The following is a 16,466-nucleotide window of genomic DNA, read 5'->3' on the forward strand; positions in this document are numbered from 1 at the left end:
CTATCCATATGGACATGACATCAGTAAATTTTTTAGATCTTAGTATTTTTAACCACTTGCCGCCCTGCCACTGTAGAAATACGGCGGCAGGGCGGCACGGGCAGGCAAAACCACGTTTTAAAATGTGTGTTTTATAAACAGGTAGGGGGTCAGTCAGTCGCCGGGTCACAGCCGGTCCTTACCGGCTATGACCTGGCGATCTGCGGCAATAGCTGACAGAGAGCACAGCTGCAGTAGCTGTGCTTTCTGTCAGTTCCCTGACAGCTCGAGAACACGCTGACCGGAACAGAAGAGTTTCTCTCTCCCGATCAGCGGTGTTCCCTTCAGTACACACCCCTGCCCCCTAGTAAAACACTCCCCCTCACTCAGATAACCCTTCCCTGAAAAATAAAGTTAACCCCTTCCTCCCCAGTGCCATTAGTACAGTGTCAGTGTTTTTTTTTTGCACTGATCACTGTATTGGTGTCACTGGGGATGTCAGTGACCCCAAGTCAGTACCCCCCAATGTCAGAATGGCCGCAGTCCCGCCATAAGTCGCTGATCACCGCCATAAGTCGCTGATCGCCGCCATTATTAGTATAAAAAAAACCTAAAAATCCCAGTATCTTTCCCGCCATTTGTAAATGCTATAACTTTCACGTAAACCAATTAATTTACACGTATTGGGTTTTTTTTTTTACCAAAGACATGTCCCAGAATGCATTTTGGCAAAAATTTATAACTAAATTTGATTTTTACATTTTTTTTTACTGGACATGTTTTATAGCAAAAAGTCCAAAATATTGTTTTTTTCCCCCAAAATTGTCAGCCTTTTTTTTTATAGCGCAAAAAATAAAAACCGCACAGGCGATCAAATACCACCGAAAGAAAGCTCAATTTGTGGGAAAAAAAAGGATGTAAATTTCATTTATGTACCGTATTGCATGACCGCGCAATTGTCCGTTAAACTAGCACAGCGCTGTATAGCAAAAAAAATGGCGTAAATTGCAGTATCTATACCATAGTTTGTAGACGCTATAACTTCACACAAAGCAATCAATATACACTTATTGGGATTTTTTTTACCAAAAACATGGAGCAGAATACATTTTGGCCTAAATTTATAACCAACTTTGAGTTTACTATATATTTTTTATAGCTGAAATTAAAAAATATTGTTTTTCTTCAAAATTTTTGGCCTTTTTTTGTTTATAGCGTGAAAAATAAAAAGCGCACAGGTGATCAAATACCACCGAAAGAAAGCTCTATTTGTGTGAAAAAAAGGACGTAAATTTCGTTTAGGTGCAGCATTGCATGACCGCGCAATTATCAGTTGAATTAGTGCAGCACCGAGTAGCAAAAAGAGGCCTGGTCATTAAGGGGGGTAAATCCTCTGGAGGTCAAGTGGGTAAAGAAAATGGGGTTTTACTTACTAAGACATATTTTAAAGAGACAGATAGAAACGGGTATATCCCGACTAGTAGCTGTCATCACCCTTCCTGGATCAATGGTATCCCTAAAGGACAATTTATCAGAATTCTGAGGAATTGTTCGAGATTGAAAGAATTCATAGAACAAACAGAGATCATAAAAAATAGATTTGTGGAAAAGGGATACGATCCTGATGTGCTGGAGCAAACTAGGTTTCAGCAAAAATTATGTAGGAGAAAAAAAGTAAGAAGAGTACCTGTAATGAAAGCGCAGGCAGGACAGAGCACACGGAGAAGATGGGGAACACACAAAGCTTTATTGAAGCAACAAAAGGACAGACACTCAATGGGGAAATGGCAGGGAGGGTGATGTGTGCACAAACCAGGGACGATTCCTGGCACGGGGGGTTTTCAGCGACAGGCAGGCAGTCTCCCCCCTAGGCTTGGGGCCTCAGCCGAGCTCCCTCCATGACTGGACAGCGGATTGGAGACTCGGGCAACAGGCGGTAACCTACCACTGGGCAGGGACCTCGGGCAACAGGCGGCAATCTACCCCTGGGCAGGGGTCTCGGGCAACAGGCGGGAAACTACCACTGGGCCTCGGACAACAGGTGGCAACATACCACTGGGCAGGGGCCTCGGGCAACAGGCGGCAACCTACCACTGGGCAGGGGCCTCGGGCAACAGGCGGCAACCTACCACTGGGCAGGGGCCTCGGGCAACAGGCGGCAATCTACCCCTGGGCAGGAGTTTCAGGCAACAGGCGGCAACCTACCACTGGGCAGGGGCCTCGGGCAACAGGCGGCAATCTACCCCTGGGCAGGGGCTCGGGCAACAGGCGGCAACCTACCCCTGGGCAGGGGCCTAGGGCAACAGGCGGCAACCTACCACTGGGCAGGGGCCTCGGGCAACAGGCGGCAACCTACCACTGGGCAGGGGCCTCGGGCAACAGGCGGCAACCTACCACTGGGCAGGGGCCTCGGGCAACAGGCGGCAATCTACACCTGGGCAGCGGTTCGGGCAACAGGCGGCAACCTACCACTGGGCAGGGGCCTCGGGCAACAGGCGGCAACCTACCACTGGGCAGGGGCCTCGGGCAACAGGTGGCAATCTACCCCTGGGCAGGGGCTCGGGCAACAGGCGGCAATCTACCCCTGGGCAGGGGTCTCGGGCAACAGGCGGAAACCTACCACTGGGCAGGGGCCTCGGGGACTCAACGGGACTCTAGCTGTGGAGACTGGCCACAGCACAGCTCCCACCCAGCTTTCTAGGGTCATTGGGTTCACGGGGACTCAACGGGTAGCAATGGCTCAAGCACTCAGGGGCACCACAGGTAGCTATACTCCGGGCATGCCATCAGGACACGGGTGGTCGGTGCACACAGCAGGCACAGTTCAGGACACAGGTGGTCAGTGCACACAGCGGGGACAGTTCAGGACACAGGTGGTCAGTGCGCACCACAGGGACAGTTCAGGACACAGGTGGTCAGTGCACACAACAGGAACAGTTCAGGACACGGGTGGTCAGTGCGCACCACAGGGACAGTTCAGGACACGGGTGGTCAGTGCGCACCACAGGGACAGTTCAGGACACGGGTGGTCGGTGCACACAGCAGGGACAGTTCAGAACACGGGTGGTCGGTGCACACAGCGGGGACAGTTCAGGACACTCACGGTAAGCAGCTGGCAGACCCTCAGCGGCAGGCGGCTCCAGACCGGGACGACCAACGGTCAGCGTTCCAGGGACAACCAGCGATCAGCAGACAGCAACAGCTCCCAGGGCACTCAGCAGCAGACAGCCTCCAGGGACACGCAGCCACGGACAGTGTGCAGGGTCCCTCAGCAGCAGCTCCCAGGGCACTCAGCAGCAGACAGCTTCCAGGGACACACAGCAACGGATAGTGTGCAGGGCCCCTCAGCAGCAGCTCCCAGGGCACTCAGCAGCAGACAGGGTGCAAGGGTGCCCAGTAGACAGGCTTACAGACTGGCAGGGTCTCAGCTGTGGGGTGTTACCTTTGAGGAGAAGGCTCATGCAGAGCTGTGGAGACTCCCAACCCTGGGGTATTGCAGAGGGCTACAGTCCTGACCTTTTGGGGGTCTGCAGCGTGCACAGGGGGGATGGCTGGGGAGGCTCAGTCCCCCTCACCCGAGCCTCCCAGCATCTTTCTGGGAGCAAGATGATTCCAGCCGCATGGACAGGAACAGAGAGAGGGCTGCTTCCTGTGTGGGTCTCTTGAAGATCATGTGGGACGCGGCTAGGTTGCCTCGGCAACGGCCGGTCCAGCCCTGTCCATGGAAGCCCCACAGACCTTGGAATGTACAAGGGGGAAGGGAGGGGTGGAGGGATATGGCGGGGGATGGGAGAGGCACTGGCAGTCCGTGACAGTACCTAATAAAAAGAAAAAGTTAGATAAGGCACAATATGCCTTTATTTCCGGTTATAACTGCCAGTATAAAGAGATGGAATCTGTCTTTTACAAATACTGGCCGGTATTAATGAAGGACTCGGTATTGGGTCCTATTTTACCTAAAAAGCCTTCTTTTATTTATAGGAAAAATACCAATTTAAGGGATGTTTTAGTCAAAAGTATTGTTTCTCCTCCAAAATGTAATAAAATACATACAGTCATGGCCGAAATTGTTGGCACCCTTGATATTTTTCCTGAAAATCAAGTATTTCACACAAAAAAAGTATTGCATTAACACATGTTTTGCTATACACATGTTTATTCCCTTTGTATGTATTGGAACAAATATAAAACAGAGGCAGAAAAGCAAATATGACATAATGTCACACAAAACCCCAAAAATGGGCTGGACAAAAGTATTGGCACCCTTAACTTAATATTTGGTTGCACACCCTTTGGAAAACATAACTGAAATCAGTCGCTTCCTATAACCATCAATAAGCTTCTGACACCTCTCACCCGGAATTTTGGACCACTCTTCCTTTGCAAACAGCTCCAGGTCTCTCTTATTGGAAGGACACCTTTTCCCAACAGCAATTTTAAGATCTCTCCACAGGTGTTCAATGGGATTTAGATCTGGGCTCATTGCTGGCCACTTCAGAACTCTCCAGCGCTTCTTTGCCATCCATTTCTGAGTGCTTTTTGACGTATGTTTGGGGTCATTGTCCTGCTGGAAGACCCAGGATCTTGGACGCAAACCCAGCTTTCTGACACTGGGCCCTACAGTGCGACCCAAAATCCTTTGGTAATCCTCAGATTTCATGATGCCTTGCACACAGTCAAGGCACCCAGTGCCAGAGGCAGCAAAACAACCCCAAAACATCATTGAACCTCCACCATATTTTACCGTAGGTACTGTGTTTTGTTCTTTGTAGGCCTCATTCCGTTTTCGGTAAACAGTAGAATGATGTGCTTTACCGAAAAGCTCTATCTTGGTCTCATCTGTCCACAAGACGTTTTCCCAGAAGGCTTTTGGCTTACTCAAGTACATTTTGGCAAACTGTAGTCTTGCTTTTTTATGTCTCTGTGTCAGCAGTGGGGTCCTCCTGGGTCTCCTGCCATAGCGTTTCATTTCATTTAAATGTCGACGGATAGTTCGCGCTGACACTGATGCTCCCTGAGCCTGCAGGACAGCTTGAATGTCTTTGGAACATGTTTGGGGCTGCTTATCCACCATCCGGACTATTCTGCGTTGCAATCTTTCATCAATTTTCCTCATCCGTCCACGACCAGGGAGATTAGCTACAGTGCCATGGGTTGCAAACTTCTTGATAATGTTGCGCACTGTGGACAAAGGCAAATCTAGTTCTCTGGAGATGGACTTGTAACCTTGAGATTGTTGATATTTTGCCACAATTTTGGTTCTCAGGTCCTCAGACAGTTCTCGTCTCCTCTTTCTGTTGTCCATGCTTAGTGTGGCACAGACAGACACACAATGCAAAGGTTAAGTGAACGTCTCTCCTTTTTATCTGCTTTCAGGTGTGATTTCTATATTGCCCACACCTGTTACTTGCCCCAGGTGAGTTTACAGGAGCATCACATGCTTGTAACATTCTTATTTATCCGCAGTTGTGAAAGGGTGCCAATACTTTTGTCCAGCCCATTTTTGGAGGTTTGTGTGACATTATGTCGAATTTGCTTTCTTTCCTCCCTTTTTTTGTTTTGTCCCAATACACACAAAGGGAATAAACATGTGTATAGCAAAACATGTGTTAATGCAATACGTTTCGTGAGAAATACATGATTTCCTGGAGAAATATCAAGGGTGCCAACAATTTCGGCCATGACTGTATGTTTGATTTTATAGGGTTTTACCCCTGTAAAAAATGCACTACGTGCAAGGCCACCAATATGACTAAGAGATCTATATCTGAATTTACATCTAGTAATACAGGGGCAAATTTTAAAATCAAGAAATTCATTACATGCTCCACTAAATATGTGAAATATTTACTGGAATGTTCCTATAAATTTCAGTATGTAGGAAGAACGTCAAGGTCCCTACATATCAGATTAGGGGAACATATAACTAACATAAAAAAAGGGAAAAAGGATCATCACTGTCTCTCAAGGCACTTTAGGGATTGTCATGATTGCGACCCGAGTACGTTGAAGTTTTGTGGGATAGACAGGATGGAAGCCCACTGGAGGGGTGGAGATAAACCAAAAGCCCTCTCCCAAAATGAGACTTTTTGGATATTCGAGCTTAGGACCTTGAGACCCTATGGGTTAAATGTAGACCTGGATCTGAATTATTTTATTTCTAATTTTTAATATATTTTTGAGTGGAGAGTTTTTTAGTTTATTCATGAGAGGTTTTTACCATTTCAATTATAATTATATCTGGATCTATTTTTTTATTTCTAATTTTATTATTATTTTTATAATAGAATGGATCCATCATTATTTAGTGTATGAGGATTGAGGGATTTTATTTATTTATTAAAATTATTAAGTAACTGCCCATAGGTGGTGCTGAGTTCTTTTCTGCCTGGTATCTTGTGTCTGCCTGGTGTCCTTCTCCTTTAGGTAGTGATATAACCCTATGGTCAACAATCTGAAGAGCTGTGTTCGTCAATGAACAAAAGAGAAAATGTAATACTTGAGGGAATAGGATTTTCTTTGTGCTGGTGAACAAAATCAAAACAATCAAAACAAGGTAAAAGCGAGCGCTATAGATCAAAAAAGAGCAGCCAATGCACCAAAGGATACCAAACAACCTTTCAGAACATAAATATATAAGGGGTGCGGTGCTCAAGCAACAATCAAAACAATAAAGTATAATAAACTATAGATAAAAACTAGATAAAATCCATAAAGTGACTTGTGACAAAGTGCCAACATATAAAAAGTGACTTCAGTGATGTCATATGTTACTATGAAAGTGACTCCTGGTGATCACTAATGATGAAAATAAATAGTCCAAATGTGAGTATGGGAGATCGAAATATCTCAAACAATAGGTGCTCTGTTCAAGTCAAATGGTGAGGTGACCGGTATATATGGTAAAGCTCTGCACTCACCAGATGCACAGTTAATCTGCGCATGTAGAGACAATGCTCCTGTGGGGGACGCTCCAGGCTCCCGTAATAGATTGGTCTGGTCAGGTATTCCTCTTACTGTTCTCCTCAGCTGGTAGTATGGCCTTACTTCCTCCTCACCAGGGCTCTGTGGGTTGTTGATGACTCACAAAGAGCCCAGAAAAAAGGAGGCCAATAGTGTAATACTGTTTGAGCATATGTGCTTTTATTCCATACAAAGGCAGTAGTACAAGGAAAAAGATAGTTACACTGACCGTGTGATGATGAGTAAAATGGCCGCCGGGACCCACGTGGTGCCGGCGGCGTATTGTCACAACGCTGTTGCTCCTTCACTGACGCGTTTTGTGCTAACTGCACATAATCATAGGGGGTGTGCTTCAGCGTGTGACTGAAAGCAGCGTCTATTTATACTAAAAACTACTCATCTAATAGTTATAAACATGGTAAACATATGTTCCCATCCAGGAGTAATGGTGGTACACCTTACAGATCGAATAATTGGGGTAATTCTGGTTATAAACCCCAAACACCTCATAGATCGAATAACTGGGTAATCCTGGTTATAGACCCCAAACACAGCAACACTACAATAACAATTATGTCCCATCCCCCCACAGAGATTCTAATCACTATCGAGGGGAACAACACCATTATAATCAAACACCGGTCCATTTTTAGGAGAGGGTCGCGTGCGCAAAAGAAGTGCCCAACCAGAGGAAAGAGAGGAGGCAAGAGGGTCAACAAACCCCAAGAAATGAAAGATGTAGAGGGAAAGGGGATTTTCAATCTGAGCAGTACAAATTTATCATCCCAGGAGATTAATTAGACAAGGGACTCAAGTTCACACCCATTAATAAATTTAATAAATTTCAAACATACGTTGACATACATAAATTTATACGACAAGTATCTCTGGAAAAATATTTCTATAATAACCCTATAGAACGCAATACCCCAAACAATGCACTCTACTCTACCTTGAAGAATGCTTCATTATTTAACCCTCCTCCTCAATCCCTAAATTATATAAATGTTTTTAAAGAAACTGTACTCAGGGATCTGACAGGCATGAGAGTGCATAACAATCATGACCGCTCCAGAGAAGCAATTAAGTCCCTCCTTGATAAAAAGGATAAAGAAGGTAATTCGCCCAGCGGATAAAGGAGGGGGTGTTGTGGTGATGGACAAGAGTGATTACATACGGGAAGTATATATTATACTCAGTGATAATGAAACTTATCATTTGTTGAGTAAAAACCCCCTAGTACAATATAAAAAATCACTGAAGACACTTATCTCCAGAGGATATCATGATCACATTCTAAACAAAAAAGAAAAGAAAAAGAGTTTTTGTGCCCCACAGCTCCTAGATTACCTGTACTATGCATAGTCCCTAAGATTTATAAAAACCCCTCAAACAGTATTACACTATTGGCCTCCTTTTTTCTGGGCTCTTTGTGAGTCATCAACACCCCACAGAGCCCTGGTAAGGAGGAAGTAAGGCCATACTACCAGCTGAGGAGAGAAGTAAGAGGAATAAGTGACCAGACCGATCTATTACGGGAGCCTGGAGCGTCCCCCACAGGAGCATTGTCTCTACATGCGCAGATTAACTGTGCATCTGGTGAGTGCAGAGCTTTACCATATATACCGGTCACCTCATCATTTGACTTGAACAGAGCACCTATTGTTTGAGATATTTCGATCTCCCATACTCGCATTTGGACTATTTATTTTCATCATTAGTGATCACCAGGAGTCACTTTCATAGTAACATATGACATCACTGAAGTCACTTTTTATATGTTGGCACTTTGTCACAAGTCACTTTATGGATTTTATCTAGTTTTTATCTATATTTTATCATATTTTATTATACTTTATTGTTTTGATTGTTGCTTGAGCGCCGCACCCCTTATATATTTAAAATCAAAACAACACTTTTTAATACAAAAAGATATTTTCTATTAAAAACAACATGAAGTCAATCACGTTTACGTGGATTCCCATATAAACTGTAAAGCCATATCCATGCGTTAGATATTCATAAATGATTTATCACAAACATTTTACTTGATATATCAGCAGATGCCATAGAATAAATGCTGCAACGATGCACGAGAAGGCTTTTCACAGGTGATGTATTTCTACATGTTTCGCAGCATATAGCTGCTTTTTCAGTAACAATGGGAATCACAACATCCAGGGTTAGAGACTGGACTAATACGGCCCGGGCTAGAGTCCAGGGAGCCACAAGGTTTCCTGTGTGGTCCTCCACTCCGCCCGCCCCATTTCCGATCCGTACACTGATCCCTGGAAGAGTGCGGTGAAAGGGTGAGCACCGCCACACACATGTTGCTGGGGGTTACTATTGAGGGGATCCACAGATCTGGGAATTACTGTTGAGCGGAGAAACAGCAAAGCTAGGGGTAATACTGAGGTGGGCATCCTCAAAGCTGGGCGTACTACTGAACAGGACATCTGCTGAACTAGGGTACTAATAAGCTAGGGATCTGCTGAATGGGAGTACTAATGAGCTGGGGGTCTGCTGAGTTGTGGCACTACTGAGTCAAGGTTCTTCTGGGTCCCTTTGGAACAAGTAGAAAATCAACACGCAAGGCATTTCACATGCTTCAGTAAAGCATCACAGAAGCATGAAAAACATCAAACAAAGCATGTTGAAGCAGTAGGTGCTTTGATGTGTGTTAAAGTTGAAGCAAGTGTAAATGAGATCTTAATGTCCAGACCTCCTCCCTCTGTAAATATCACCTGCTAAAAAGTATGTGCAAAAAGGGAAGGTACCTACCTAGGTATTTGGGAAAAAAATGGTAATTTTGTATTTGCCATAAAATAATTTTCTTGGATTATATTGAGGGACACAGGAAGTCTATCAATTTTAGGATATACTGCCACGTAGGAGGATTGGACACTGGCAAACAAAAAACTGTAGGCTAGCCCAAGATAACCCTTTCTACCCGCTGTGCCTCAGTGTATCAAAGCAGCTCAGATAGCGCAATCATTAACACAGGGGAGTGGGATCTGTGTCCCTCAATGGACTCCAAGAAAATAATTTTATTTCAAGTGCAAAAATCCTTCTTTCTTCTCCATTGGAGGGACAATTGAAGTCTTTCATCTTCGGTACAATGAAATGCAGTCCAACTGAGGGGTGGGCAATTAAAGAAAACAAAAGCTAAAAGGCCCCAGAAAAATCAACAGATTGAGAGGCAGCTCAGAGATCCTTCTGAAGGATCCTATGCCATGAACTGGCTTCAGATGAGGCAGCCAAATCCACCTGGTAGAAGTTAGAGAATGCGTCAACAGAAGATTAGGTGGCAGCCTTGCAAATCAGGTAAACAGGTAAACAGGCCTCTCTGCGGCCTTCAACACAGTCGACCACCCCCTCCTCCTCAAAAAACTACACTCCCTTGGCCTCAGAGATTCTGCTCTCTCCTGGCTCTCATCCTACCTGTCACAACGCTCTTCCAGCGTTACCTATAATGCTACCACCTCCCCCTCACTCCCCCTCTCTGTTGGGGTCCCTCAAGGCTCCGTCCTCGGGCCCCTTCTCTTTTCCATCTACACCTCCTCCCTTGGCCAACTCATACACTCTCACGGCTTCAACTACCACCTATATGCCGACGACACACAAATCTATCTCTCAACCCCCCACCTCACCACCTCAGTCTCCGCCCGAATCACACACCTACTGAGCGACATATCAGACTGGATGTCGCTCTACTTCCTTAAACTGAACCTCTCCAAAACCAAGTTTCTTGTCTTCCCCCCAGCCCGGACACCACCCCCCATTGACTTCTCCATCACATCCAACAACGACACCATCAAACCTGCCCCGCAGGCCAGAGTACTTGGTGTCATTCTGGACTCCAACCTATCCTTCCAGCCCCAAGTCCAATCTTTAACAAGCTCGTGCAGACTCCACCTCGGCAACATCGCCAAAATCCGCACGTTCCTAACCCCAGAAACCACTAAACAGCTCATCCACTCCCTCATCATATCACGACTCGATTACTGCAACTCCCTCCTTACTGGCCTGCCTCACCGCTGGCTATCCCCGCTTCAGTCGATCCTGAATACGGCTGCCAGACTCATTCACCTTTCCAACCGCTCCATTTCCGCCACCCCCCTCTGCCAATCCCTCCACTGGCTTCCGATTGCGCAACGGATCAAATTCAAAATCCTAACACTGACGTACAAAGCCGTCCACCATACTGCCCTGAACTACATCACTGACCTAATATCCAAGTACCACCCAACACGCACACTCCGCTCCTCACAAGACCTCCTTCTCTCTAGTTCCCTGGTCTCCTCCTCCCATGCCCGCCTCCAGGACTTCTCCAGGGTGTCACCCATCCTCTGGAACTCCCTGCCCCAACCCATCAGATTATCACCTACTCTCCTCTCCTTTAGGCGCACCCTGAAAACCCACCTCTTCATGGAAGCCTACCCCACCCCCTGCTAACTTGCCAACCTCCTCCACTCTTCCTACCACCCCATCCCCCACAGCTATCTCCTCCTGTGCCACCATCCCCTCCCTCTTGGATTGTAAGCTCGAAAGAGCAGGGCCCTCGATCCCCTCATGTTTTGCATTGTATTGTTGTTGTTCTGTCACATGTTCTGTCCCCCATTGTAATGTACAGCGCTGAGCGAACTATTGGCGCTTTATAAATACTGTATAATAATAATAATAATAATAAACAGTAGAGAGTGCCTTGACAGGAACTTGATCCTTATGATGTTGATCTGTCTGAGCCGCCAAAAGAAAGTGGAATGAGAAACCAGTCTTATGGGGATAATCCAGGATGACAAAAAGAGAATCATTATTTCTGAAAGAAACAGGAAGGAAGGAAGGACAATCTGTTCTTCTTGCTTCTTCCTCTGAGGAAGAAGGTACTCTTGCCACCAGTAGGGCACTTGATAATGGCATCCAGAGTTAATTTAGAAGAGACAATGTCCCTCAAAAGCCATGCAGGTCAGACATTTCTTAGACATGCGTTCCACAGTCCAGCACTTTAACCAAAGTGGCTTCTGTATATCTGACCGTGCCAAAGATGGAAATGAAAACTCCAGCTGCCTATCACAACTGTGACCCATCACAGAAGCCATTTGTTCAAGGGATCAACCACAGCAGTGGCAGGATTCCCTTGTGAAGATAACACTTTCCAGTGAACAGCCTTGGAGTGGAATAAGGACACCATTGTATTTGTTCTACAGTCTACAACCGTAACAGAGAAAATGGTGTCATCAGCCTGGTTGTGTTGAATTAGGTCTCATTCACATGAGGCATAAGTAACCATGGGCCCGTGGAGGACCACGTTCCTTGTATCCCTGGTCAGGCAGTCACATTGCTATCATTTGAGATGCAGTGGATGCATAGACACAGCCACTGCTCCCAATGTGACATATTTGTGGGTGCAAGGCCCCACACAGATTCTGGAGCTGCTGCATCCCAATTGACATGAATGGGACTGCCTGTATGAGTATGCGTGAAACACCTGTGCTACCCACGGGCCTACAGTTACGCACAACCCGTGTGAAGGAGGTCAAAGGCCATACATGCTTCAATATACGTCAATTTTAAATGGGCTGCCAGCAAACCAAAAACCATACCTTTTTTTTAATGCAGGGTGTCACGATCACGGCGTCAGACCCCAGACCTTCTCACCAAACTCGTGACCGAAGGACTGGCCAATCCAAACCGCGATGTGACATGCGTAACAAATACCACGCCCAGCCGCACCCTGCACAAAGATTTTCCAGCTAATCGACTACTATCTATGTACCTGTGACCTGAGCGATTGTTACTGGGTCAGGTTAATTACGCAATTAACCCCCTTTACACTGCCAGCACCTTCTTTTTGTATAGAGAAAGAGGAAACTCGCGTTATCAGTTATAACACTATAATGATTAAAATAATCGTCTGTATAAAACGGTCCGCAGGCCGGTTATACAGAGGTTTAAACAAACAGTAGCGTCTCTTCAAAGGCAGGAATTTGTAAATTGCAATTAAGGGCTATAGAAACAGTTCAACACTTTCAGAAAGGAAGATTTATTAATAAAAGGGTCAAACAGGTGCAATACAAATATTTACAGAGAAGATGTAACTAAGATATATATATATATATATATATATATATATATATACACAGAAAACAGCACAGCAAAGAGATAACAGGGAGAAGTTAAAGGGTTAAGTTACTTGCCATTTAAGCCTTGAATGGAAGCAGATTACGTTTCAGAGCGAAAGGCCAGGTGCTATATTGATGTTAAGAATGGGAGATGTCTTTAACTTAACTTCCTTAGGCTTGGCAGCCTGTTTTAAAGTTTCCCAGCAGGGGGTGGTTCTGAAGTGAAAGAACAATCCCCTGTTTAGGGAGGGATCGTCAGGTGGAACCCTAAACTGGAACCAACATCTTTTCTAATTCATATTCTGGTCTATAACTTTGCATCTGCACAAGCGATAGTCCTCCCACGGGTATATTATCATGCAGGATTATTTAGATATGAATTATGAAATTATATGGCACGGTTCGCGAGTTCTATGCTTCCCTGATGGCCCGAGATAAATGAGTGACCCATCAAACTGTTCGTCTGCTAATTGGCCATCTGACGAGGTGCCCGGTTTTTGTGTAAGTCTTCCATATTCCAAGATATGAGACATAGGATAAAAATTGATTTGAGGAGTGTTCACTTAATTCTCTCACCTACGCTGCTAGGTTTTATGAGGCTAAAACCTCTTTCAATCCCTGGGAAAGCTGCCTTATCTCTTTTTTCGAGGTGTGAAATTACACAGGTTCTCAGGACAGTGGGACTCCAGCTCTCTTGAGAACACTGGTCTTATCTTGCCTAGGTGATAAAGATTACAGCTTCACAGACCGCTCGGCACCTAGCTTAGCAGGCCAGTGACCCATAAACAGTACACACACACACACACACACTGGCCAAAATGTCCCTCTTAGTGAGAGGGAGGGGTAGGAGAGAAATGGATACCCTTAGCAAGATGGAGTCTGAAACCAAAATGGCTGAACCGCGGCCATCTCGGATACGTGCATTTGCGACACCTCCCCCTCAGGTAGTTGCATGGGAGGGAACTACAAGTTCCCTCCTGACGCAACCGACCTCTGCCCAGAGGTTCACCGTGGGTCGACCTGGTACCGCTGCACTGCGGGAGAACCAAGGTCCGTCTGAACAGGAATCTGTTCTCCCCGGGAACACTGCTGTGCCGACCAAGTGGGTGGTCACGGGTGGGCACCAGTCGGCTGTGGCTGTCCGAATGCCGTGGCCACTTCCGGGGTGCCCACCTGTTCCCAAAGCACTTCAGCCGAGGGGTGTCACCTGCTAACATATTAATATGTAGCTTCTTGTCGAGGTAGAGAAAGAAATTTCCCTCTCCCACCTTCTTCCTCAGGCCTAGGAGTACATCTGGCCTGAAGGCAGTAGCGCCTGTGTGCACTGGAACCGGACAGGTGAATTCTGGAACTCGCCTCCCAGTGGTGTCCACAGGTACCCTCATCCAAGATGGACAGTCCTCGTTACCTGCTAGCATCCAGAACACCAGTTCCTCCAGTTTCCTGTCTGCTAGGTCAGTCACAGGGCCAGCTGGGCCATGATAGTTGCACCCAGGCGTCCTACTGTAGCCAGCGGTGCCCACAACTGATGTCACTTGTTTTTTGGCCTGGGGAGCAGACCAGGCCACAACTGCCTCAGTCTCCCCATGCCCAGGCCTCTGGGGGTCTCTTCCTACCAGTGTGTTCCACAACTGAACCACTGACATGCCTCTCTGACAGTTACCCTTCTCTACTGTCAGACTAGGCATGGGCAGTTGGTTACTGACTAGTGACAAGGGCCCGAGTTGCTCTTCCCAGACAGGGCCGAACACCGCAAGGCCCCTAAAGTGGGCAACTGCACTCAGTTCCACTTCGCATTGCAGGTCATTCCTGACCCCTGGAGAGGCGGTTGGTGTGTTCTCAACCCCAACAAGCTCTCCCGTGGATTCAGGCAAGCCACATGGGTTAGTGAAGGCTGGCTCGTCTTGAGCCTGCTGGGTTAGAGAAGGTGGCCCATACCCCTGGCTCAGGTCTATGATGGTAAAACAGCGGGCACCCTCCAGATGCTCCATGACCTCATGGCTCCTGGGCATGGGGAAGGCCACAACCACAAGGCTGGTGCTCAGTTTTCCAAGGTCCTCAGAAAGCCTGGTCATCTGATTCTGTTTGGGGATCGAGACTACCAGGGATGACCAGACTCTGGCTGACCCCTGGATTCCTGACTGCGTCATTGTGTCGGTCTCTTTGGCCCATTCAGCCTGCACCTCCTGAGTCCAGACACCATCTTCCATAGGCAGGGCCGCCTTATGCGTGGGACTACAAGTCCCAGACGGATGCTGTTTACCCTCCTCAGTGCGGCAACCCAGAGCTAGCTGACCGCTGAAGTTACTTTTGGGAATCGCTTTTCAGTGCTGCCTGATGCGTGGAACTACAAGTCCCAGCCGGCTGTTGTGTACCCTCCTTAGCAGGCCAACTCACAGCTAGCTGACCTCTGAAGTTCCTTTGGGAATTGCTTTTCAGTGCTGCCTGATGCGTGGAACTACAAGTCCCAGTCGGCTGTTGTGTACCCGCCTTAGCAGGGCAACTCACAGCTAGCTGACCTCTGATGTTCCTTTGGGAATCGCTTTTCAGTGCTGCCTGATGTGTGGAACTACAAGTCTCAGCCGGCTGCCCAGTCCTATGCAAGGCCAACGGTTGGGCACTTATCAAGGCATAATCTTTTGAGCCTGGGCAAGGGACAGGCCTATCCAGACCCTCCCTTTGCTCAGCCCCCAGAGATTGTATCTTTGCCCCCTTCACAGCGTTGTAGGTGACCCCCAACACTGAACATGCCTCATTTGTTTCATCATGAATATCATAATCATCGTTAGCACTACCAATATTCTCATCAACATTAGTGACATTATCAGTGACATTACTGACATTACCATCAAAGTTGCTGACATTATTATCCCCATTGTCATCATTACCATGCTCAACAGTCACGTTTAGAATATCAATGACACATGAGTTCAATACCTCCCCAGGCAAGGGGATTTCTTCTCGTTCTCCAGCTAATGGAGAATCCTGTAGCCCCACTCCCTTCCCAGCCCCCTCCCTCTGTCCATTCACAGGTGGCCCAGACATTACTCAAATATCTGCTCACAGTACCTTGGCATGTCCAGAGAGTTCCAGGGGGCCCTTCCGGGTATTCTCGGCAGGGGCATAATAAGAAACAAGAGTGCCTAGGTCAGCACCCAACAAAACAAGTGTGGGAATTTCCTCCGAGACCACCACCTCCTGCATCCCCCTTCCCGCACCCCAATCTAGGAATACCTTTGCACAGGGTATGCGTGAACGGGTCCCTCCAACTCCGGTGAGGGTAACGAACTATCCTGGGATAAGGTTCCTTGGCTCAATTAGCTCTGGACGGATCAAGGTGACTTCTGCCCCGGTGTCCCGGAAACCAGTTATGGACCGGTTGCCCATGGTGACTTGCTGCAA

At 46.9% G+C, this 16,466-nt stretch overlaps 1 long non-coding RNA gene across 1 annotated transcript in view; it reads right to left on the reverse strand.

Annotated features, from left to right (window-relative positions):
- Positions 1 to 3,595, reverse strand: part of LOC149432796 (uncharacterized) — a 47,559-nt gene extending 43,964 nt beyond the window's left edge. Inside the window, exon 1 of the long non-coding RNA XR_016308967.1 lies at positions 3,083 to 3,595. This is a non-coding gene — a long non-coding RNA (uncharacterized LOC149432796). The remainder of the gene's footprint in view (positions 1 to 3,082) is intronic.
- Positions 3,596 to 16,466: the final 12,871 nt, after the last annotated feature.

The sequence above is a fragment of the Staurois parvus genome, unplaced genomic scaffold, assembly GCF_062004578.1.
Source record: "Staurois parvus isolate SC_StPar_1 unplaced genomic scaffold, SC_StPar_1.0 ptg002108l, whole genome shotgun sequence".
NCBI classification, from domain to species: Eukaryota; Metazoa; Chordata; class Amphibia; order Anura; family Ranidae; genus Staurois; species Staurois parvus.